This window comes from Amborella trichopoda, chromosome 13 (assembly GCF_054954075.1).
Source record: "Amborella trichopoda isolate Santa Cruz 75 chromosome 13, AtrichopodaSantaCruz75HAP2 v2.0, whole genome shotgun sequence".
NCBI classification, from domain to species: domain Eukaryota; kingdom Viridiplantae; phylum Streptophyta; class Magnoliopsida; order Amborellales; family Amborellaceae; genus Amborella; species Amborella trichopoda.
The window spans coordinates 22,720,999-22,747,143 of NC_142348.1; the positions used below are offsets into that span (position 1 = coordinate 22,720,999).

Genomic DNA, 26,145 nt, shown 5'->3' on the forward strand with positions numbered 1-26,145 from the left:
GAGGAGTCTTTAAACAATCAAATTTGTGCCTCTCTCAAAAATTTTAGTAGAAGAGGTTGTTTTAATGCCCAAGTATCATCAAATTGATCATCTCGAAATTAGACATGAGAAAAAAATAGATTTCAAGTTTTGAAAATGATGTATTTTGTAAAGCAATTTTGATAGTCAATTTTCAAGATTTTCATATATTTGTCCATCTACACTATTTTGAAGCTTTAAACAAAGATGAAAATATTATTTTAAAAATAAAATGACAATTGTCCACTTGAAATGCAGCATTACGGCCTAGCCGGCATCCAACGGGGCCTGATTGTAGTCGCTGATGCATATTTCTTCTTCCCTATTTTATTCTGACTTGTGAGGATGGAGATGAGCACAAGATTGGGTTTGCATACAATGGAAACAGAAAAAGGGAGGGCAAGCCTCGTATTCAGTCATGGAAGGAGGGAATTTTGAAGGGGAGAGAGCAGGAGCAGGTGTCAATTCCTTGCAAAAATTCCATCTCAACTCCACCTCACAAAGACTATCTCCCTCTATACAAACATCGACCTCCACTCCATTTAATTCTTTCTTCCCTGATTCCACGTCACTTGGCGGTGAGCTTTCTTTTTATTTTCTCTCCTTTCATTCTTTCGGATTCTTGACTACATTTTGATTGTAACTTTTTGTGTTTCCCACTTTGTGTTTCTCATATCAGATGTTTCTTTTGTTAGGAACATCCTGTTTTATCAAAACTTGTGTGTGATGACCTGATTCATAGATGATGAACTTATGCGTGGTGAGGATATGATAGATTGGTGACAATGATGGTTGAGGAGGTTCCATTTCTGTATTTTCTTTATGATGAACTTATGCGTGGTGAGGATATGATAGATTGGTGACAATGATGGTAGAGGAGGTTCCATGAAATGCCCCCAAACGGAAAAGAAACCTCGGAACCTGAACACTCTATGTATTCTTCTATACTGGTTGTGTTCTCATTGTCCTCTTTTATGCCCATGGGGCAATGATACAAATTCAGGACCTGACTGCCGTTACCAATCACACTGATGTTGGAACCTAAATGCTTGTTTTTTTTTATAAAAATGATGTGTTTTCAGTTCTAACAGAATTGTGATGTCAATATAATCAGCATCTCTGCTCTATGCTCTTTTTGATCCGAGATGGGTCGTGTAGACTCTTCCAGGGATAATCTGTCCATGTTTGAGTAGTCACGAAATGAGATGTTAAGAGCGCATTCTGTACCAAGAACTTGTATTTTGACTTGAATTGTTTAATGATGAACTCATTGGTTATTTTTATGATCAATCCATTTGTTTGTGCTTGAATCCTTTTATGTAGGTGCCTGCTACCAGTTATCTCTAGTGCCGGGTTTGCTAGGACTTAGATGCATTTCAGTTGTTTTCTACTAATTATTTTTTATTGTATGAGGTGATTTTATGTGTTGTCTAGGGCTGGAGGCATTGATTGTTCTGGATCCCAATCAAATTTGACATTCATGGATAATTTATTGTTTTTGATAATTTTTAATTGGGGTGCTTTTATGTTTTTGACGAGAAAAGAGTGTTAAGTGCCATTTGTATTGTCAATCATATGTACTTTTCTCATTCTAATTCTAAGTATAATTGGGCTCTTTTATGGGCTAGAATGTGAAGTTAATAGCATCGCTTTGAGAGTCAGTAACCATTGAATTGTGTGTCTTGTTATATTGATGATGACTAAGTTTCTTAAGAAGTGAGTCATCATGGTATGTTTTCATTGCCAATGTTTGATATCCATCCTAGATGCTGCAGTAGTGGTGGTACCTGGTAGGTGTAACATTGTTGGAAGCTATTAAGGTTTATCTTTGGCTTTTTCACTTGGATTTTTCTGTTATGGCCCTGCATAGCATAGATTAATGTGGTAGAGCTGGACTGTTAACCTTGTGCTTGAAAGAATTTAATAATTAGCTCCATGGAAATCAACTATTTTTTTTCCCTAAAGGACTCTATAGTAACTACTACCATTTAATCCACTTGTTATCCACAATTTTCAGGCACAAATGACAGCCTCAGCCCTCAATTATTCCTGCATGATTCCCATATAGATGGTATAGTGTGGTCTAGATGGACACTAAACGTGGTGTTTGAAGGAGCTGGATAATTAGCTCTATGGACATCAACTATTTTAAGGAAAAACAATCTTAAAGGAAATTCCTAGTGCTCTTCAATTACCATATGTGTTTCTTAGTTGGTGGAGACCACCCTGTATTGTTTGCAATTCTATTTAATAGCAACCATTAATTCTTTACAAGGAAACGAACAAAAATTTGAATTACCCTCATGAGTTCTTGCCTTGGTATATCTTCTTCGAATAAAAAAATAATAAATTTCTTTCTTTTCTTCCCAAAAATCCTCCCATCTCCCTCTCCCCCCTCCCTCTCTCTCTCTCCTAGATATCCAACTATATAAGTGATTTAAATTTCAACAATCAATTTCTCTTCTATACTCTTAAATAAAATCTGTCACATATCGGCTCTTATTAAATCTCTTTTAGTCACATTCCCCCTTTCTTTAACTCTTCTTCCATAAAGAGGAACCGAATAATAGTTTCCTTTTTTCTGTGCATACATGTTGCATTATCATCTCAGTTGCATGTGGATTGATTTATATCAATCCCATAACTTGATACAATAGATAGGGTGGTAAAAAATAATTCACATAAAAGTGCTTAACATGAGCTTTTTGGAATCAATGTAATTGATGGTTTGATAACTTCAATCTAGGTTACATGGATTCTTCTGTTTGGGTACTGTAAGGGTGTCAGAGAAATATTAAGACCCATACCAGCATGGATTATTTGTTGGGTAGATTGCTCGCCTGGTGTGCACTAGTGGCATACAGTGCAGTTCCTATGGTGGCGTTTGGATCAATGTTTAAAAAATCGTCGATCCAATCCAGAATCGGGCGATTCGGATCGGGTATCGTTCAGGCCATCTCGGATACACTAATAAAACAGGATCCTGCATTTTCTACAGTGAATCATCATGATGATGTTATGGTTCGGAAATGAGTCGCTATTATGACATGGTTCGGACACCTCACATGTCCGTACTGTTCTGATGCCATCTCTAAAAGAGTTTTTTATACAAATGGACCCCGAGCATTAAGTGGCCTCCATCCGTAAACACGTGTACTGATCATGAGGGCTTTTTCATTTTATAGAGCTTCACGCTTTTTAGATTTCCCAATGTGGGATAATTATCCCAAGTCTTCGTGGCACACAACAATCATCTCTCATCCATAAATAAAAAACAATAGCTTCGATGCCCTTCCATACCCCCTTTGTCTCTCTCATCAACCGTCAGTACACTCCAGTCTCCAAACTCCCATCTCTCTTTCTCTCTTCAATATTCATCTTCCTCAGTACACCCATCTCTCTCTTCAATATTTAGATCTCTCTCTCATCAATACTCATCTCTCTCTACCTCTATTTTACATTGCAGTCAACACTCTTTTCCCCACCCTCTATCTACTCCTATCTTTCTCTCTTTAACAAGACTCACATAACCTTTTGGACCCCTTTCTCTCTGTATAAAATTAGCATTCCCCTACATTACAAACTCCACCACCCAAAACCAAATCTCCCAAAAACCCAACCCAAACAAAAGCTGGAAAAACTGATAAAAATGGCCGTAACAGAAGCCCTGCCTTCAGAACCAGATACTCTAAAGAGATTACTCTCCGTCTCTTTGTAGTAATTTATAGGCAGATCGATCGATCTTTTTTTTTTTTTTACCTAGTTTATCCTCTCCCTCTCTCTCCCCCCGTTAGCATCCGTCTCCTTATCTCTCTCTCTCTCTCTTCGTAGCTATTTGGGCCACAAAGAGGCGATTTTGATAACTTAATTTTTTCGGATATACATATTTAATGTCATAACATTAAAATAAGGTGAGCATGAATAATGGACAAGCTTCGGGGATTTTGGATTATGAGCGCAACAAAACACTAACACTCAAGGAGTTAGGTATAGTCATGTGCCCACTAATTTGGATGATTCGTTTCTAGATCGATTCAATGAATTGTCATGCGAATTCAATCGATGGCACCAGTGTGACCAAGATGAAGAACGACATCGTCTTTCATTTTGGTATTAGGTCATATTTTACGAATTGTATGCTTTATTATAGTCCATGTATGACAATATACTACATCCATGACACTTTTATGCTTCTCTTTTTGTGTGATGTAAATTTAATGGTTAACAGTAGTTCATACAAAGAAAGAATATCTCAATATTCGCAAAAAAAAATGAAAGTTTTTAATGGAGTACCCCCATTTCTTATTGGATTCCTAAAAAATAACATTTATAATGATTTTAATATATTTTTTAATATTCGTTTTTGGATTTTTTCAAGCCGAATCCGATCGATTCGGTCGATTCCCGATCCGAATCGTCGATTCACCGATTCGGATGGGTTTTTGGGGTGCTCGATCCGGGGCACAGATCCGTTTTTTAAACCACTGATCTGGATTATATTTTTTCCAAACCTAATCTTGTCCAGTGTCTAATTTCCATATAACATTTATGCTCAACCCTCGAATGACTTCTAGTGGACCTTCATTGCAATTAATCAAGAGTTAGACATGTACGGATGACTCACCCCACACACCCCACACCCCCCCCACAAAATAAAAAAGAAAAGCTTTGAATTGTTTCAAATGGCAGAAGGTCGTTTTCAAATGGCGGAAGGTCGATGTCGCCAACGTCTTCCTCATCGCCACTGTCTTCCCCATTTCTCTTGGAATGAAATTTACGCGTTATACCCAATAACCCATCTTCGCACCTCCCACCAGAAGAGACTTCCGCCTGCATCTTTGTCCATCTCTCTGTCCTATGCTCGAGTTGCATCGTCCCCCCCTCCTATTCTACTGGAGAAGAAGCATCAGGAGTCTTCCACCCCTACCGCGTTTTCTCAGATTTCCCCTTTTTTACCTTACTGTATTACCACAATCCCAGAAGAGACAGATAGACTAGTCAGGAAGCTTTCAGCATCCTTGGTGGGGAGTTTTCACCTGGGGCGCGATGACTCAACAGGGATCGAGAAGTGGGCCAGAACCCTTTGGGGGGAGCCCTATCTTATCAGTAGACGGCTCTCTAATGGAGACTACTCTCCTTCCCCTCTTAGGAACAGGCTAACCACCCCTTACTCAAAGAACCTAACCCTTCCTTCAAAGGTGTTCCCTGCTCCTTGCGCCGTTGGTCTCCTAAAGAAAGTTCCTACAGGAAGTAAAGGGTATGGCTTACCCTTCATCATATCCCGTTGCATGCTTGGTTTCTAGAAACCTTTAAGAGACTGGCGGCATCCTATGGTAGCCTAGTTTCCATCCACTGGATCTTGCTGGAGTCCTTGCCTTTGGGCTTCATTCACCTCTTGATCGAGGTCCTGGACACCACAAAGATTCCGAGCACGCTTTGGCTGGATGTCAACGAACTCTTCTACCCTATTTCGATCTCATGGTCCTCTGCTTCGCCTCCCTCCCCCGATTTCCGTCACCAACCTTTCGGGGATTCTCTTCTGGCTACCTCTTCTCAGCAGTGGGTGGTGGTGACAAAGAAGAAACACAAACGTTTGAGACCTCGTCGGAGACCCCCAGAAATGCTGCATCAACAAACTTGGCGCCCTCGCCAGTCGAATCCTACTCAGAAAACGGCTAGGAAATCCTCTTCGATCCTGGTAAGGGATTCACAGGAAGGCCAAACTCAGTTTGACTCTCTTACCTCTCAGGAATCGGTGATGGACTAGATGGTGTCTTCGAGTCCTTTGGAAGACGCGAGTGTTGTCGTCGACTTGAATCAATGCTTGGGGAAAGAGGTAATCGTGGACAACATGCCTCAAAACTGTTCGGGGTTAGACGATCGACCCGGCCCATCGTCCCCCCTTCCCCCTCTTTTGCTTCGTAAGTCTCTGGGTCGTCCCTTCTACCCGACCCATCCTACCCCATTTCCCTCATCTCCCCTTCTCACTTTGCCTCTCTCTCCTCTCTTGAGGCTACCACGTGCCCCACTCCCGCACCTACCCCCTCACATATGTTGCATGCCTTGGAACCCACGCGGCCGCCTCAGCTGACTGCCTCCTCTCGTGTGGCATCAGATAGCTCTTCGCAGCAGAGGGAGCAACCCGAGGCCATCCCCTGTCCCTGCTTCAGGCTGCCTCCTCACTCTCTCTCCCCCAGGTGTCACCTTCCGACAACTCTGACCCCTCACCTACCCCATGTCCTTTCCCCCTTGGTGGCGAGCCTCAGCCCGACCCGCCATCCCTTGCTCTACCCCTCTCTCATCCCCCAAAGAAGGGCCCTACCCGATGTTATTGCAATGGTCCTCTGTCGCTTGATCCCAGCCAGCTGGCCATCATCCAGCCTTTGTTCGAGAAGGCCCCGTCGAATAGTATTGACGTACCTCCTACGGAGCAGTCATCAAGAGGCTCTGTTACTCCACCAATCTCCTCCCTTATATGTCCCTCCTCTCAACCACCTCACCCTGAATCTGGGTCAGTCTCCCTTCATACCTCCATCTCATCCATTGATTCTGGGGTGGTGCAGCACGTCGAATCTAGCCTTGTTTCGCCTCAATCTGCTACTTGGTGGGTTGGTCCTCATCTTCACTCTACCTTCCTCTCTCTTTCTTTCTATCTGCTAAACCTTGACTCCCTCTCTCCCGTGGGCTCCAGACCTTCCCCCGCACAGAAGATGGACAACGATCTCTTCCCAGTTGGCATCATCACCGCCCAATCGCTGGACCCTTCCCCTCTTGATCCTGCTTCAGTCGCAGACATCCTGGCCCCCCACATTTCCTTTACCCCTCACCTTGTTCATATCTAAAGAACCCAGATCATCCACTATGTGTGGCCCCCAAGCTCCCCTTACCCTCTGTCCTCCTACACCTCCATCCAGACTTACCAATTCCTGACTTATATTCCTGCCTTCTCCTTCCTACTGATAATGCCTTCCCCTATCTCGGCTAACCCTACTACTCCTAATGTTCAGGACCTGGAAAACATTCCGGTTGATAACTCTCCACTATACCCCATTCCGAATAGTTCCTCTGGTCAACCTCTCCATCCTTCCGCTCACGACATTGACCCTGTGCTGACCTTCTCTCCTCCCGCTCATACTAGCTCTAGCTCCCCTCCTCTTCCAACCCTACCCTCTGACCTTTACCCGTCGGCCCAGCCCTTCAACTCTTCCTCTGAAAATCTTGTTGAACCTTGGTCCCAGGGTGCCGAGGATGCAGAAGAAAATTTAGAAGACAGGTCTAACCGAGAGGAAGATAGGATGAGAACAATGTACATGATAATGGGTTTTGAGTACAATGGACCTGAAGGACCAGCACAGGTTCATCATGGCGGACGCAGAAAGCAGAATGTAGGTGAGAATCAAAGGACAAAGAGAGTTAAGCAACTTCTTTTCTTTCTTTTCCTTCCCAGGGAAAGTAACTGATTTCAGCCCTTCCCCATCCATTCTTGGTCGCCCGAGGAGGTCCCCCAAACTGTCATCCTCCCTTGCTATCACCTATCACAAATGAAACGACTAATTTGGAATATCAGAGGCCTTGGTCAGGACTCTAAGAAAGACGTCGTCAAAGCCTTAACCCTGAAACTCTTCCCAACTATTCTTGCCCTTCTAGACCCTGACCTAAAGCTTGTTCGTCGGGTCTGGGGCAGGAGACCTTGCTAATGGGTCTCTCTGCCGTCTATTGGAGCCTCAAGAGGAATATGGGTGATTTGGCATCCATCAGACCTTTCTCTCATCTAACATTTCGTTGGGAATTTTCTATGACTCTCCTCCTTTCTAATAATTCAGATGGAATCCCCTAGAAATTTTCGCCTGTCTATGGCCTGAACTCAAACACCATCAGACAAAGATTGTGGGCTGAGTTGGATCACATTGCCTCCCTTCCACATCCCATTTGGTGTGTTGGGGGAGATTTTAATGTGGTCCGCTGGTCCCACGAGAGGAACTCCTCGTCTTCAATCACCCAAGAAATGAGGGATTTCTTAGATTTTATTAACCGTAATCAGTTGATAGATATCCCTCTTCAAGGCTGCAAATACACATGGTCCAACCACAACTTAATAGGTTCTTGATAGGTTCTTGATTTCAGCAAATTGGGAGGAACATTTCCCTAGATCGCTATCTTTGGCCCTACCTAAACCTACTTCGAACCACTGTCCCATCCTTCTCGACACGAATCCTGTAAATAGGGGCACCCGACCTTTCAGATTCGAACTGCATTGGCTCCTAGAGAAAGACCTCCCAGCCCTTGTTAAATCCTGGTGGACTTCCTTCGATTCTCAGGTCTAGGGGAGAGCGGGATTTATCCTCCAAAGGAAAATTCAGCTTCTCAAAGGAGCTCTCAAATCTTGGAGCAAAACCATTCCTGAGAACTTCGCGCAAGTATAGTCCTCTTTACTGGAAACCATCAATAACCTTGATGATATTGAAGAGACCAAACCCTTAGACGTCTCAGAACACGATCTTAGGTCTAAGACTAAGATGGAGTATCTCGCCACCCTAAAAAAAGAAGAAATCTTTTGGTTCCAGAGATCCAGAGTTTCGTGGTTGAAAGCAGGGGATCATAACACTGGCTTTTTTCATCAGATAGCCAACTGTCATCGCAGATACAACGCTATCATGACAATAAAAGTCAACAATACTTACCTTACCCAAGCTGGTGATATTCAACAAGCCATCCTACAGTTATTTCAGAACTTATACTCAGCTCCCCCTGAACCCAGACTTAGATTCTCGGCCTTAGACTTCCTTTCAGTCAATGAAGGCCAAGCAGCTTGGCTAGAGCAACCTTTTTCTGAACCTGAGATTCTTAAAGCGGTCAAAGCTCTAGCAAGTGACAAGGCCCCTGGGCCTGATGGCTTCTCGATTGCCCCCTTCAAGGAGTATTGGGACGTAGTCAGCCATGACTTCGTCAAATTTTTTGAGGATTTCTTCCATAGGGGCATTTTAAATACAGCCATGAATGCCACTTTCCTAGCCTTGGTGCCCAAAAAAGAAGGAGTTCAGGAAATTAAAGACTTTCGGCGTATTAGTCCCCTCAACTCTTCCTACAAGATCCTGGCAATGGTTTTAGCGTTTAGACGGCAACATGTTTTGCCTTCCATCATCTCTAACTCACAATCTGCCTTTATCAAAGGTAGACAAATTCTGGATGGGGCCCTTGTGGCCCACGAATGTGTCCATTCGAGACACATTTCCAAACAACCAGGTCTCATCTTCAAAATTGACTAGAAGAAGGCATATGATCATGTGGATTGGTCAGTCTTTGATGCGACTATGGCCAGAATGGGTTTTAGGGAGAGATGGAGGAAATGGATGAGGGGTTGCTATTCGAACCCTCACTTCTCCATCTTCATCAATGGAACCCCTCTAGGCTACTTCCCCTCTTCTAGGGATCTCAGACAAGGAGACCTCCTTTCTCCCTTTCTTTTTGACATAGCTGCTGAAGTCTTTAGCCATTCCATTGCTCGAGTCTACCAAGCAGGCCTTATTATAGGTTTCAAAACTAGTAGACAAGGGCCCATTATCACTCACCTACAGTACGCGGACGACACTTTAGTCTTCCTGGAAGCTACTGCTGCTGAGGCAAAAAATCTAAAAACTTTCCTCAGCTGTTTCCAATTAGCTATTGGGTTCAAGATTAATGTGGAAAATCTTGTATGCTGGGGGTGGCTTTGTCACTTGGTGAGATTCGGGATCTCATTTCAGATTGGGAATGTAAAGTCCAAAACCTGCCTACAACCTACCTGAGCCTTTCCTTGGGTGTTGGTAAGCCAAGAAAGTAGCTTTGGTCCCCAGTACTGGACAAGATCAATCAACGATTGGCCGGGTGGAAGGGTACATACCTTTTCTTTGCAGGAAGAACTACCTTGATAAAAGCTACCATAGCAAACTCCCCAATCTACCTCATGTCCCTTTACCATATGCCTGCTCATGTGGCGAACCGCCTGAATCAACTCATGAGGAATTCCCTTTGGTCTGGGCAAGAAGACAAGAGGAGATACCACTTTGTTGCTTGGAACAAGGTTTGCCAACCAAAAGTACAGGGAGGTCTTGGGATAAAGGTACTGCGCAATCACAATGCAGCCTTGCTTGGGAAATGGTGGTGGCGCTTAGTCACTCAGCCAAACGCCCTTTGGGCGCAGGTCTTAAAACTCAAGTATAAGATTACATCAGAAAATTGTCTCCCGGGAAGAGCCCAAGTCCATAATACCTCAGGGGCCTGGAAGTCGCTTTTAACAGTCCTGTCCTGTTTCAAGATACACATTAGGTTCCACCTGAGAGAAAGGTCGAGAGTTAAATTTTGGCAAGATATATGGCTAGGGACTTCCCCTCTTCGTGAGGCCTTCCCAACTCCCTTCTCTCTCGCACAAAACCAAGATTCTTCTGTGGCCCAGGAACTTAGCACCTTGGGAGGCTGCAGAGTTTGGAATCCTTCCTTTAGAAGGAGCCTAACGAAGTCGAGACGGCAGATTTCCAGCGCTATTGAACTCCCTGCACTCTCTCTTCTTCATTTCTCAAGGAAGAGATGATATCATTTGGACCTTAACTCCCTCGGGCAAATTCTCTGTGGCTTCACTCTACAAAAACTTTTCCTCCTTCCCCTCCCCATCCGAACACTTCTCTAGAATTTGGTCCACTATTGCACCACCCAAAGTACAGGCCTTCAACTGGCTCGCCTTCTCACAAAAAGCTCTCTCAGTTGATCAAGTACAAAGAAGAGGGGTGCCCATTCTGAATAAGTGTGTTTTGTGTGAATGTGAGGAGGAAACAAACTCCCATTTGTTCCATCTTTGTGCCTTCTCTTCAGACTTATGGGGCAGGGTACAACTTTTTGGCTTACAATGGGTTACCCCACCCTCGGTAAAAGGCCTCCTTACCATCAATTTTGAATCAAGCTGGCCAAAGGCAGGTAGAATCCTGTGGAAAGCGACCTTAGCTGCTACCATTTGGCTAGTATGGATGGAAAGAAACTCCAGATTTTTTCGAGGGACTAAGCTTTCAATTCCGGCCATTTTTCAAAAGGTAACCACCTTGGTGACCTTTTGGGCATCCAACATGAAGTTCTTAGCTGGAATTCCAAGATCCTTCTTCCTTTCCCAATGGGGAAATATCCTTCATCACCAACCAGCAGGGGCAGCTAGACCAAGTCTCTGGTTACCACCGAACGATGGGTGCTCCTTGAGGAACCCTGGCCCAGCAGGGTCAGGAGGGGTTTTAAGAGACTTTGAAGGCAATATTCTCATCACCTTCTCCGATTACCTCGACATCAAGGACTCTCACGATGCGGAAGCCTTAGCCCTCCTCCTTGCTCTAAAAAAATTCAACTCCTCCTAGGGCTCTAGCTTGATAGTGGAAGGTGATGCCAAGAATGTCATCTCATGGGCTAGTAGGACATGTGATCCTCCATGGTACTTGATCCAAATTTTTAACGAGGTTCAATAAATTTGCAGGGCTATGTACTTCTCATGGCAGCATACCTAGCGGATGTCCAACGACTTCGCGGATTGGTTGGCGAAGGAGGGTGCTAGAAGACAGGGTGAGGCAGTTCAAACTGGGTCCACCTTCTTTTTTGCTTTGGACCAGTGAAGCCCCTTTTTAATTTTTTGGGCCCTTTTATTTTTCCTTGTCATTGTACATCTGAAGGTGGGGTGGGGGGGGGGGGGGGGCAATTTTATAAATCGTAGCCTCTTTTTGTAAACCGCACTTATGGGGGAAATCCTATTACTGTACACGGGTTTTCGATCTTCTTTTTATCGGGTTGTCTAGAGGATTCTCTTGGAGAGAGAATATACTGTAGATCCCTTTCTCAGCAATACAAATGTTAACATTATCAAAAAAAAAAAATTTGTGGTGTGTAGGTGGTGACGTCAATGTCATAAGTTGGTATTTTGAATATAATAATGGTGGCTTACATCTAGCTGATAGGCTTCTCTTCCCATGTGTCTAAGCATAACCTCATACACCTCTAACTCAATAGTGCCTCTTCCACTTGGTCAAATTACCTCGTCAACCACACCTTAATGAAGCTCGATCCACTTATGTTCAGCCTGGATTGGGAGGCCGCTTTCCAAAGCGTTCACACTAGAACCTTGCGCAAAACTTTATCAGACAATGCCGCAGTCATCCTAGACTCTGAACCGGTCTTCAATGGACCTTGATCTTTTTGGTTTAGAAACGATGTGGCTGGAGGACAAATGTTTTCATCTATTGATCCCCCAATGGTGGTTGTCTTTTGCGGTTGAAGATGTGCTGATTTTTGGCTTTCTAGAAAACTACAGTCGCTGAAAGAAAGACCATGAATACTTTGGTGAAGTCGATATAAAGAATGAAGCTTTGATGCTTAACATTGAGGATATAGATCTGTTGGTTTCATCATGAAACCAAAGTTCAAGAGTCGTTAGAGAGGACCAAGAGAACCATTGCCAAGCCAATATACAAAATACTAAGCAAGAAATACTTTATTGGCAACGAAGATTGAGATGCAAATTGTAGAAGCAGAGACAACTCCTCTAAATCAAAGACGGGCAGAATTTATGATGACCTTTAGTAGTTATTTCTGAAAGATTTTCTCGGTAGAAGAGGTGGAGCCAATCTCCAGTTCCGAAGAATCACTAACAGTGATGAAGCATGGCTAGAGTGGCCATTTTTGGAGTTTGAAGTACTTAAAGCTATCACAAAGCTTGGCCAAGACAAAGCCCTGGCTTAAGGTATTCCCAATTGCCACTTTTGGGAGTCTTTGGGGCGTGATGTGATGGGGATCTTTACCCCTCTTCATTCTGATGTGATGGAGATGTTTGCCAAATTACACCAAAGAGTTATGATTTACAAAGGCCCTAAACCCCAAGGTTGAAGTTGCTTAAGAAATTTAAACTTCAGACTATAAGCTTATTGAATGATTCCTACAAAAGTCTTAGCCAAGGTTGTTGCATCCGGGCTTCGCCTGCTTAACGACGTTGTTTCTCCACCCCAAGGTACTTTTGGACAAGGTATGCAAATCTTGGATGCAGCCATCATTGCTAACAAGTGAATTGATAAAAGGCATAAGTCTGGAAGCCGCCTACATTGATCTATTAATTGGGCCTTGAAAAGGCAGACGACCATGTTAACTGGGATATCTGGGAACTAGTTATGAAAAATATGTTGTTTGATTATGATTGGGGAACATGGATGACTAGTTCCATATCAAGTGTTCATTTCTCATTCCTCATAAATGGATGTCCCCATGAATGTATCCCATCTGTTAGGGGCTTGAGTCAAGGTGACCAAGTGTCATTTTTCCTTCTCAATCATAACCAATGTGTTCAAGAGAGGTGAAGAAGTACAAAAATGTCTCTTAAAAGGAGAGCAATATTGGGCCAAATGTCTAATAGCCTTCGAGTTATATGTTCTCAGTGGGAGTTGTACCCTAGTCCCTATCTCTCCAACGGCTTTAGGGAAGTGGGTTGGTTTCCTCTATTTAATGGCCTAAGGGTGGTTTTGGTATTTTGATGTTTTCTATCTAAGGTTAGGGTTTGTTGGGAATTGTGGTTAATGGGCTTGGGTTAAGGTTCTCTCTCTGTGGAGGTAGTGTTGAGGCTTCAAATATGTTCTACACGTCGAGTGCTTTCCAATGCAGTGTATTTTGTGGGCATTTTCTTGCTGAAATGTGGTTTATTTTTAGAAAGAAATTGAGATTTTTTGGCATCATGCAATCTTCAAGTTTCATGATCTATGCTCGGTTTTTCGGTGATTTCTCACCATCTGGGAGGAGATTTTCGATGAAATGAATCGGGATTCCACAACTGTTCTTTTCATAAATATCAAGCCACGATCAACCCAGAGATGGGAGGTGATTTTGGGGCCTATCTATGTCTAGCTTTTGGCTTGGACACCTTCAATGACCAATAACTCATCGGGTTTGAGGAGTTTTGGGGTGACTCTTGCTGCAAATCATTGCAGGATCGAGCTCTACAATTCTAGGGCAACAGAATAAAGAAGAAGACATGTATGGAAAGTGGCACGTTGCTGATATTTGATGTTCATCCATAAAAGACTCAAAATTCCTTCAAAGCTTGAAGTCTTTTATTCAAATTTGTTGCAAAACAATTGTTACGTGACCCTCTACAATTTGGTGGTGTCCAATCATTTGTTTGATAGTAAGTGCCTGTATGGGTATGGGTTAAACCAAGTTTTCCAAGGACAAATATAGATATTTTGGGCATTTTTATGTCAAGAAAATTGCCCTTTTTGCATCATAACGGGACAAAAAGGTGATAATTCAGCCATGTAAGGCCCATACTTTAAATAATCCATCCATGGTTCAAGGCATCTATATAAAATCCTGGTGGGGACAATGGTTGGAAGCTATTTGCATTGTTTGGACTGTTTACAACAGTTAGAAAACCATCGAAATGGGCCATTGTGCTGTATTTCCTACTTAAAAACAATAGTTGCGTGAAATTAACTTTTCAATAGTTTGCTATGACACATTACCTTTAGTAAATGTGGTCAAATGGCGTCAGATTGATGTTAAATTTTAAAGTTATGGGTTTTTGGCCTCGTGCTACTATTTTCGAAAGTCTCGGGCCCGTCAGGTTCCAATTTCTGGTTGTTCTTTTGTAACTTTGCTATCTTTTGTGTGCTTGATAGGCGATGTACTATAGTCTGAGAATAGTTCTCCCTATTTCTCATCATCGAGCATCCTTTTGAGCTGATTTTTAGGGGATATCTTAGGGTTATCTTGGATTAGATTTGAGTCATGCTTTTGTCATGCTCTATTATTGACGATCTGATAATAGATCTGGGTCATAACTGACTTCATAACTCATGGATTTTATTTGTTGGGCCTTCCATCATCCAAAATGATCCCTTGAATTTAGGCCCAATACGTTTCTGTTTGGGGCCCCCTATACCATCTTTGATATGTCCGGCTTTTTCCGATGCATACTATCATATTGCTATCAGACTGGACTACCATTAGTTTGTTTGCAATCTGTGGGCTGCCTTAGACTGGGAAACATCATCTACCATACTTCTCAAGGATTTTGGGTACAATGTGGCATGGATACCGGTCCTCTGGTTTCAAACTGGCATTTTGCTACAGGTTTGCCATGTGTGGCCTACCAGGTGCTATATGGTGTAACAATAGGCTCGAACAATGTGTGCAAGATTCATTTGATAGGAATAGGTTTCAAAGTGGAGGCTTGGAGAGTGGGCGAAACGAATGAAATAAAGGATATAGGACAATTTTTTGGAACAAATGTATTGGTCTTCACTAATGTGTAGGTAAACCCAATAAAGCTCAATGGCATTGATTATAGGAAGGTCCCAAAGAAGGTTGGCATCATGGAAAAGCTTATTCTTATTCCTGGAAGGTTGTCTTACGCACATTAAAGCCACCCTTTAAAGCATTCCCATTTTCTACATGTCCTTGATTCATAAGCCTATGAGCATAATAAGAAAAACATGAATGACTAAAAAAACATGAATGACTGATGTGTTAGTTCCTCTGGAGCACGCCTAGAGACCTACATGAATTCCATTTGCTGAACTGGTAAAAGGCTTTCTAACTCAAGGAGCCATTTGGTCAGGGGATCAGGAGGTAAAGAGTGTATCAAGCTAGGGAAATGGTGGTGGTTCACAGTGCACCTTGACCACATTTGGCTTATCCATCATCCAACCATAGTTATGCAACGGAACCTTCATGAAGGTTTCCTAGAAGACCATCTACGTCTCGGACATCAGGCTCATGGAAGGGTATCAATTTTCTTCGCCATTCCTCTACTCATACCATGTTCATTTCATTGCCAAGTCAGGTGAAGAAACCAGATTTTTGAGAGCTTGTAGCTTAACCAACAGACTTGGAGGTCCACTTTCTATGTAACCCGTGTTGCACATGGTGTGGAACAGTTTTTGTAGGGTGCTGGGGGGCGCTCTGCGGGCATGGGAGGGGGCATAACAAGTTTGAGCTCCTCTCTTTTGTCATCATTGGGATGATGAAGAGGTGAATTTGGAGGCTCTAAGAAGCCACTTCATCCCCTTTAGAGGCGGCTGAGATTATTTGGTGCCCCACCTCAGCAGGTGCCTTCTCTGTATCCTCCTCCTAAAGAGTCCTCACTTCACAGCACTGGCTCGTGAACCATTAATTGTCCGAAGAGTCTGGTCCATCCCTGCCTTGTCAAAGTTGCACGCATTAAATTGGCTTGCTGAATCCAACAATCCTTTGACCGTCTGACGATTTAAAAATAGAGGCATCCTGCTTTCAAACTGCTATATCATGTGCATAGATGGAGAAACGGTCAACCACCTTCTACTACGTTTCCAGTTTGCCTCACAGGTATGGTCCTTTCTTGGTATTTCCGAGTGGCAATAGGTCACCGCTGTGCCTTTAGAGGGCCTTTTCCAAAGTCGGCTATTGCCACAAGAAAAACAAACCCCTCTCCCCTAAACACAAACACATAAAAAAAAACAAAGGAAAAAAAGCAAAGAAAAGGAGAAAATTCCTTTCTGGCCTGGGTGTTGCTAGCATGGCATTTCACTTTCCTAGGCATAATTTGCTCTTTACTGGTAGTGCATTCTGTCTTCTATTTGGTGGTCTTATTCAGGATGGAGAGGGGGAAAATCTGTAAGTTTTTCCCAAGGCCTTTGTGCATTTGTGATTGGGTTTGCAGAAGCAAAGTGCTGCTCAGAGGTTTAATGTTTAAACATTTCAGTTAGGCTTCCATTATTGAAAAGGATTGTCTTAATGTCACTAGCCAATCGTGGAGACAAAAAGAAATTCCTAGTGGTTCAAGATGGGCGGTGATCCTTTTACCTTTATGAACAACGCTTGCATTTGTTTTCCATTTTGGAATTTTGTTATAGATAAAAAATCCAATTGAATCATTTTGTCATTTTCATAGTTTGGTCTCATTGATGCTGATGGGGGTGCTTCCATATAGCAGCAGTTTTAGGTCATGTAAATTATTTAGCATATGATAGATGTAATCCTAAAATTCCTGAGTCTATTCAGCTCTTGAGAGTGGCTAATTTGGAATTTGAGATGCGTTAGCCATGTCATACTAGATATTCGTTTTGATTGGTGCATGTATGGCTAGGTTTCTATAGTCAGAATATTGACAAAATGAAGTTTTGTCACGATGATATGTCTCGTTATTCCAGTGCTTCTCTAACACAATCTATGCTTCTCAGTGTTTGATGCATCAGATTTCTCATGTTATTTTTTTTTCGTTATGCTTAGGTCAGAAATTTCAAAGTCTTGAGTACAACACAGACATAAAACTTCTCTTGCTTTGCACTTTCCTTGCCCTTTCTAGGATGTTTATTATTCCTTCAATTTGCATTTATTTCTCTTTTGAATGAATGCCCATTATTCTCTAAAACTTTGTGTTTCTTGTAGTTACTATAGAATAAGTTTCTTTTACTTCTATAAGTGTTTTTCATTTTTCTTTTGAGGGATCAGTATGGACTGAGGCTAAAACTGGATAAGTTATTAATAACATCTTAATATGTAGTCTCTACATTATTCATTGCAGGGTTACATACTGGAAGCAGGAGACCTAGAAGTCTAGTTGCCTTATGTCTTGGAGTTCTTGGCAAACATTTGGAGGATATCATTGTTGATCTATGTGAGGTTTCTTCGATCTTTCCACCAGACATCAAGGTGAGTACTTGATTATCGAAGCCATTTGAATATCCAAGCTTAGATTTTCAAGTTGCACGTCTTTAGCATTCATTCTTCCCATTTTAAGAGGATTCTATTGTGTGAGGTCATCATTCCTTGATAAGTGATATGTCCAATCATTTTCTTTTGTAAATAATTTATGCCTGTGCATTCTTTTTACTTTTCTTTGGTGCATGAAAATAGGAGAGAAATGATACAAATGATGATAATTCTATGTATTTCCCTAGAATCTATATTTAATAATTTAAAAATCCTTCTTGTCTCTATAAATCTTTCATTGTGTAAAATAATAGATCATATTTTTGTTGTTCAGGGTCTATTATATGTGTGATGGAAAGAGTTTAAGCTGGAAAAAATTGCATTTGTTTTTTTTGATTGACCAGATCAAGTCATGTGACCCCATTGGCTGTTGACAGCATGGGGTCTGCATCCTGCATTTTAAAACACTGCACAAGAGTTGAGAGGAATCTGCTGCTCCCATAGAAGATACTTGACCTGTCCACTTGATGTGCTTTGTGCATCATCATTCTCCTTTGGGTTGAGGAGAACTCACCCTCGACTTGGAACCTTCATCTTCATCTATCCCTAGCCCAAGATACTCAGACAAATCAGTAATGTTGAAGATATCCGAAGTCTCCATATTGAAGGCAAAACGACCTTGTATGTGTTGCTGCCCATCTTCAAACCGTAAACAACCCTATCGTGTGGTAATTCAACTTGTTGTATTTGCCTGTGGGATACCTTTCATCTGCTCAACCAACTCGTCAACAGTAGCATGACCCTTCATTATAAAAAAGAAGAAGCAGTAGCATGTCCCTTCCATTAGTCTAGATAGGAACAAAGTCAAGCTAATGGATTCAGTTCTTCCTATATACCACCTCGAGCGAAATCTTACCAGTTGACTTGCTATGAGCACTGTTATGGGCAAACTTGGCTTGAGGCAATGCTAGATCCCACTATTTCTTCTTTTTCCTCACAATACTTCGGAGAAGATTTCCAAGATTTGCCAGTTCAGTCTGCCCATTTGTCTGTGCATGATAGGCACTACTGAACGACAATCGAGTATCCAATTTCTTCTACAAAATTCCCCCAAAATGGCTGGGAAACTTAGTATCCTCATATGAAGTTATCATTTTCAGAACATTATGGAAACTCACTATCTTTCTGAAGTATAAATTTGCAACATGCATGGCATCCAAGGTCTTCTTGCAAGCCATAAAATGAGTCACAAATATAGAATCCATACCTTGTTGAGAACCGTGGAAGTCCTAGCATGAAATCCATGCCAACATTTTCCTAAGATGCATTGGGAATCGGAAGTGGAGAATAAAGCCCTAGCCCGCTGCCCTTTGTGTGAGAGTGATATATTTTATTGTTGCCCCTAAATGAGCTGATACGTACGACATTTTCTTGACAAACTGCATAATATCCCTCTTCAATTTTGGCAACTAATACTTGACTCCAATGCTATGGCTTCATCTTAACTAAAATGTCCGCCAATACCTCCTTCATGAAGTTCTATTGCAAGGGTCTCTCTAGGGGAACTTGCAACTATAATCCTTTAAAGAGAGATTTGTCTTAGAATAAGAAAATCCCCACTAACTCTATCATGGCACCAAACGAATATCTCCTTGAAGTTAACACAGTAATAGCATCCGGCATGGTAGCCGACTAGGCCGATTTTCTACTCAAGGTGTCTGCCACTCTGTTTTGATTCCCTGCCTTATGCTGAATGACGAAAGTAAACTCCTGCAAATAGGCTACCCACGGAGCATGTTATTGATTTAGTTTATGTTGCCCACTAATATATTTCAGCGCTTCATGATCTAAGAACAAAAGAAGCTCCCTTTGGATCACATATTGGTACCAATGTCTTGAGGCTTGAATAATAGCATAAAACTCCACATCATATGTGGAATATCGGTGCTGGGTGTCATTGAAGAAGGCAATAGGACTCCCCTTTGAACTTAACATTGCACCAACTGAAAACTCTTCTTGGCCTTATCATTTGATGCAAACAACCCCTTCTTAAGCAATCTGTGATAATTTCTATGATTGAACTGAAGCCCCTGACGAACCTCTTGTATAAAGTAGCCAATCCATGAAAACTGCGAACATCAAGCACTGTAGTAGGCTAATCCTTGATGGCTGCTACCTTTTTCTGTTCAACTTTAATGCCCTTAACCGAGACAACATAACCAAGAAATATTAAGTTGTTTGTCATTAACTCGCACTTTTTAAGATTCGCCTACATCTGCTTTTCCCGTAACAAGTCAAATGGCAATCGCAAGTGCTCCGTATGCACTTGCTCACTTATGCTGTATACTAGAATATCATCAAAGTAGACCACCGCAAATTTACCGATTAGAGGTTTGAAGACCTTTAATCACCGTCATAAAAATACTAGAAGTGTTGGAGAGGCCAAGTGGCATCACCAACCACTTGTAAAGGCTCTCTCATGTTTTGAACACTGTCTTCCATGTATCTCCTGGACAAGTACGGTTCTGATGGTATCCACTTCTCAAATCTTCATTCGAAAGCATAGTAACACCAGCTATAATATCCGAGATATTTTTGAGATGCGGAATTGAGGCGGTACTTGAGTGTTATCTTGTTAATAGACTTACTGTCCACATGCATGTGCCAAGTCCCATCGTCTTGAGGTGTCAATGAGGCTGGGATAGTGCATGGACTCATGCTCTCTCGAATGAACCCCTTCTATTGAAGCTTTTTGACTTGTCTCTACAATTTTTCATGCTCCTTTAATCTCATTCTGTATGCAGCCTTGTTCAGTAGGCTAGACCTTGTTCAAGGTCTATGTGATATTGGATGTCCCTCATAGGTTGTAATCCCTAAGGAAGCTCATTGGGGATGACATCACAAAAATCTCTCATAGATGGCTGCAACCCTTCTACTTAGACCACTGCATAAAACATCTTGGACTCCTCCAATCCATCCACATCCTGAACCAAGCCATCTTGTATGGCTTTGGGTGGTTTTCCATCTTCAATTTCAACTTTCACCATCTCCTAAGACATATTTTTTTCACAATGCCCCCTGCCAATCATGATTACAAACTTTCCCATAGGTGGTGCATCATGTGTGAAAGATAGTAGTGCGCATCCAATTTGCCTCCTCTACTTCTTGGGGTAGAATCATACTACCCTGGATCACCAAAGCTTCCCCATGATCTCTAAATGTCACTTCGAGCTCTTCTTTCTCTAGTGGCTCATCATAAACTAGGTCTCTCGCAATTAATTGCTTGGTGTCCTCTTCAAGAAATTCCTCAGCAAGGTTTACAAATGTTCTGTTTGGGCCTTGAGAGGAGACGTGGCTGATTCCCAAATACTTAAAAGCACTTAAATAATGTTGGTTTTTGGGCTATTTAGGCTACTAGAACTGCCCCCAACACTCGCAATATCCTAATGTTTGGATGAACTAACAGGCTGTGAGGTTTGTCGAGCTACCAAATTCCCACTCTTTTCTCTACATTCGCTTATGCTGGCAGTTGTACTGCCTAGGCTGCAGCCCACTTTAGCTGCATGGTTGTAAGCTTCATCTAAAGTCCAGTAACATTATATGACCACCACATCTTGTATAGGTGTTCTTTGCCCCTCCTACTTAATGAGCTGGGGACTGTTCCTCTTTTTCAACAACGTCACATCGAGCCATCAACTGATGAAATTCATTGTTGTACTCTTCTATACTCTTTTCTCTTTGACGAAGGTTATTCATCTTATGATAAAGGGATTGTAGATGATTTTCATGTAGGTATTTTTCCTTTAATTTCTTTTTCATCATCTCCTTGGCATTAATTTTTGGCTTTGCCATTCTTTCCCTTCTAGACCTAAGTTTTTTCCTACCATGCCAAGGCACCCTTCTTCAATTTTATAGTAACAATTTTTACTTTTTTATTTTTGAGAACTTCCTTGTAATCAAGAACCCTTCTTACAGTATTTAACCAATCTATAAACCCCTTGGGTTGAGGATTACTGTCAAAATGAGGAATATCAACCTTCTTGTCGAAAACCGTAGATTGGTGCCTCCCTGGTGTCTAGGCCTTCCATTGCTGTCTGTATAACTTGACTTCACGCCAGCAGCGGGATGGTGAAGGAGATTAAATTTGGCTTCTTCGTGGGCAAATAAATCCCATCTTGCCCATGAGTGATGTCCGCACACTTCTGTGTAAGCTGCTGGACTTGCCTTTTGAGGTCTTCAATCGCCTCTTCTCTGGGGTCATGGGCAATATCTAGGAGAGCTCCCTTTCCTTAGTGCCTTCTCGCGGCTATGGGTTCACCAAAATCACAAGCCTAGATAATCAATATTATATAGCAGAAATCAACAAGTTATAGGCAAAATTTGGCAAACCTTGGGTTGAGATCAGTAAACTTTTGGATGAAATTAGCAAAACATGGCCCAAAATCAACAAAACACCCTAGACTTGGTTATAGTTCTCTGGTCTTGTTGTTGAAGAAACTTGGGCTCCCACACGAAATTGATGTGGGAAACTTTTTAGAGAACTCCAATATCAGCAAATTTCAGGTCAAGCACATGCATCAAAATAGGAGCCTAGGGTTTCTTATTAAAGCACAATTAGTGCTCCCAAAAGCCCAAGCTTTCTGTCTTTTTCATTCTGAAAAGTCACGTGAATGGCTGTCCATAGCCCCACACACCTCTTAAATATTATTACTTAATGATCAGACATTAAATGTCCATAAAATAAATGAAATAACCCAAAAGTCCTAAACTTAAGTGACTTTTAAAATAATGACCCTGCAAATAAAATGAAAATCCCCAACTGGTCCAGAAAATAAAAGCCATTAAAATAATTTGAGAATCATCCTAAGCAATTCTTGCCCTTATTGTTCTTCGTAGTAGCCCTCCTAGGGTTTACATCCTTCAAATTATACACAAGAGTTAGGAGGAATCTGCTGCTCCCATGGAAGATACATGCCACCCTGTCCACTTGATGCACTTTGTGCATCATCAAATGATATGTCACTTTCTTATCATGCTTTCTATCATCTTTTGCCTACCGTTAGCATTCCATCCCATGTAACAAAGGCTCTATCACAACCTCAATTGGAGGCTGTAATGTGGGAGGTACGGCAAGTTCTTGAAAAGAGCAATACTTGGGAGATCCGTGAGCTTCATAAAGGAAAGGTGTTAGGATGCAAATGGGTGTTTACAGTGAAATACGAGGCGGATGACATGATTGACGAATACAATGCTAGGTTGGTTGCAAAAGGTTTTACTCATGGTATAGATTACAAAGAGCTTTTTGCCCCTGTGGCAAAGTTAAATACTGTTTAGAATCATGCACTTATTGGCTGCAAAAAAATCTTGGTCCTTGCATCAGCTAGATGTGAAAAATGCCTTTTTATGTAGGGATCTTCATGAGGAAGAGTGTATGCCCATGCCTTTAGGTTTTCAACTTCAATTGGAGATAGGAAGGGTGTGCAGATTGAAAAAGGCAATATGTGGACTTAAACTATCATTGAGAGCTTGGTTTTGACAAATACAATTAAGCCTTAGTAAAAATTGTATTTAGAAGGAGTCAAGTTGATCATACACTATTTGTGAGGAGAATAATGTTGGGATTATAACACTCATATTGTAAATAATATTTTAGTGACGGGATAGCTTGGCACTCATCAAAAAACTTAAATGTTACCTAAGTGTTTGAAATAAAAGATTCGGGTCCACTGAGATATTTTCTGGATATTGAAATGTTAAGATCAACGAAGGGAATAACTATTTCCCGGAGGAAGTATGTGCTAAATCTGTTACAACAAACTGGAATGTTGGGTGCCAAATCAATGGATACACCTATGCGAACCAATCATAGACTTCATGAACAGATGGGAGAGTTACTGAAGGATTCTTGTCAATAGCAAAGGTTACTGGGCGTTACATGTCTCACAATTATGCAGCCAGATATATCTTATGCGGTTTATGTAGTTAGGATTCATGCATGCCCCTCAAAAACCTTATTTAGATGTCAACTATATCCTAAAGTATCTAAAGTCATCTACTAGTAGAGGGTTGTTGTTTATTACTCATGGTCATATGGGTGTTGCAATCTACACTGAGGCAGATTGGGCTGGTTCACAGATTGATAAAAGGCCAATTAGAGGCTATTGTACCTTGTTGATAGGAATTTTGGTTTCATGGAAGAGTAAAAATGTGGCCAAACCAAGTGTTGAAGTTGAATATAGAGCTATAGCACATGGAACATGTGAAGTCATGTGGGTGGAAACTATCTTGGCTGATCCGGGAGTTAAAGTTCAGTTACCTGTGACCCTTTATTTTGACAATGAAGCAGTTATTCACATTGTTAAGAACCTTGTTTTTCATGATAGATCAAAGCATATTGAGGTATATTATTTTTTCACAAGGGAAAAACTTGCAGCCAGAATTATTTGTACTCATGTGAAAAATCAAGAGATCATTTGGAAGATATCTTCAACAAAATAGTTGTCTGTGACAGACTGCAAAATAGTGTTCTCAAGCTGGGCATAATTGATGTCTGTGCTCCATATTGAGGGGAAGTGTCGAAAGTACAGCAGTAAGGTAGGGACTTAAATAGAATAATTGATTCTATATGTCATGTATTCAATTTACAATTGTAAGTTAGGGACATAAATGGAATAATTGATTCAATAGGGTTATGTGTGATTTATAAAGTCACACCAAGATACTGTGTGTAATCTTTAATAATATAAACATATGGTGGATTCCAAAAAAATGGGTCATGTCATTCTCCTCTCTCTCTCTCTCACACACACCTCTGTTTCTTTCTTCCCTTCATTCCCCTTCCACCATCAAATACTTGTGGATAAGTGTAGATTTAATATTTTATATTTTTCATCTAGAGCTTTATAGCCTCATAGGGGTTTTGTTCACGAGCCAATTTGCAGGTTGGGAAGCACCCAGCTGTATAAATTTGCTTGTGTGAATGACAGCACCATATTTGTGACTCGTTGTGCCTAGTCACTTTTTTATGTGGTCGAAATACAAAAGCCAGGTATGGTGTATGTTGCCAATTATTCTCTTATTTTTTCTGTGTAGATCTGGGCAATATGAAAACAAAATGAAGCATGATGGCAAAGCCAATATGTAGTACTTTTTCAGGGAGATCAACAAGGTAATACCTTTAATGCTGATGAAAGAGTGTAAGTTTCTATTGAGAAGCCAGAAAAGAAGCCAACATGTGCCTTGATTACTTGCCAGTCATTTTATGAAAACTTAAAGCTGGCCACACTGCTCCACCAGGAAGTTAAAGATGCCTATGGCATACAGACAGTTGAGCAGTAGCCCTAATTTCATCTCACTTGTGGGTAGTGGACTATCACTACAAGGCATTTATCTTTTGGTCATGACTAATTTGGACTTTTTGTGAAAAAGAAGTCGCGCTTTCTTTAATAAATATATTACATGTAGAGGCCCTCAAACTTTTATAGTAAGGTTGGCACATGGGTGGGAATTTAGTTTGAGCAGAAACACCATGTTTTCGTGTGTCAGATTGCCCTTAAACGAACATATGAGGAACAAGTAACGTGACAACGTACTCAAGATTCTGTGAAAGAAATGGAGAGATGACGTTACTCTCCAAAAAAATAGAAATGGACAGTTGAAGTTTATCCCTCATACATACAAGTTTACACCCACCCAACAGAAATAAGAAAAAGAAAGAAAAGAGGGAAAAATAGAATATTCTTCCCAATGATTTTCTATATCTGTTGAAGATCTAGGTTATGTATGCTTCATGAGGTTCTTGCTTTGTGGGGTTTTGTTTGTCCCTGCCGTGCAATCATTGCGTATATTTGTGGGGTTTTGTTTGTCCCTGCAGTGCAATCATTGCGTATATATGGTTCCTTTATTTTCGAGAAACACTTCTGATTGTCTTGCAACTGTGGTTTATTCCTTCGATGAATACCTTGCAGTAGGAGTTATTGCCTTGTATTTGCTCCTTTAATGAGACTTGTAACTGTGTTTTAACTGTTTGAATAGTTACTTTATGGGAGTTTTGTTGGTCACTGCAGTGCAATTATGGCATATATGATTACTTTATTTTCGAGAAGCACTTCTGATTGTCTTGTAACTGTGTTTTGTTCCTTTGATGAGTATGGGCTTGTGTTTGGAGTCATAGCCTTGCGTTTTGTTCGTTTGATGAGTCATGTAACTGTGTTTTTGTTGTTTGCTGGAGTCTCTTTCTATCTTGCAACTCGCTATGATTCTGGTTTATAAAATGATATATATGTGTTTCTTGTAAACAAGTAAACATCTGGAATGTGCTTCTGGTCTTCTAAATTTATTTGTGGCTTAAAAATCACAACCTCATCTTGTTTGATGTCTCATGAACTGCAGATGGCAATATTGAGCATCTCAAGGAGAAGGAAGTTACTAGATGATTACAGCCTCATT

At 41.3% G+C, this 26,145-nt stretch overlaps 1 long non-coding RNA gene across 2 annotated transcripts; it reads left to right on the forward strand.

Moving 5' to 3' along the window:
- The first annotated feature begins 280 nt into the window (after window positions 1-280).
- On the forward strand, window positions 281-26,145 carry LOC148779089 (uncharacterized). Of its 2 annotated transcripts, none has more exons than XR_016046904.1 (3): window positions 281-596; window positions 17,570-17,697; window positions 26,089-26,145. It is a non-coding gene; the product is annotated as an uncharacterized LOC148779089 (long non-coding RNA). The 2 variants fall into 2 exon arrangements; XR_016046905.1 differs by lacking the exon at window positions 281-596 and adding an exon at window positions 14,173-14,191.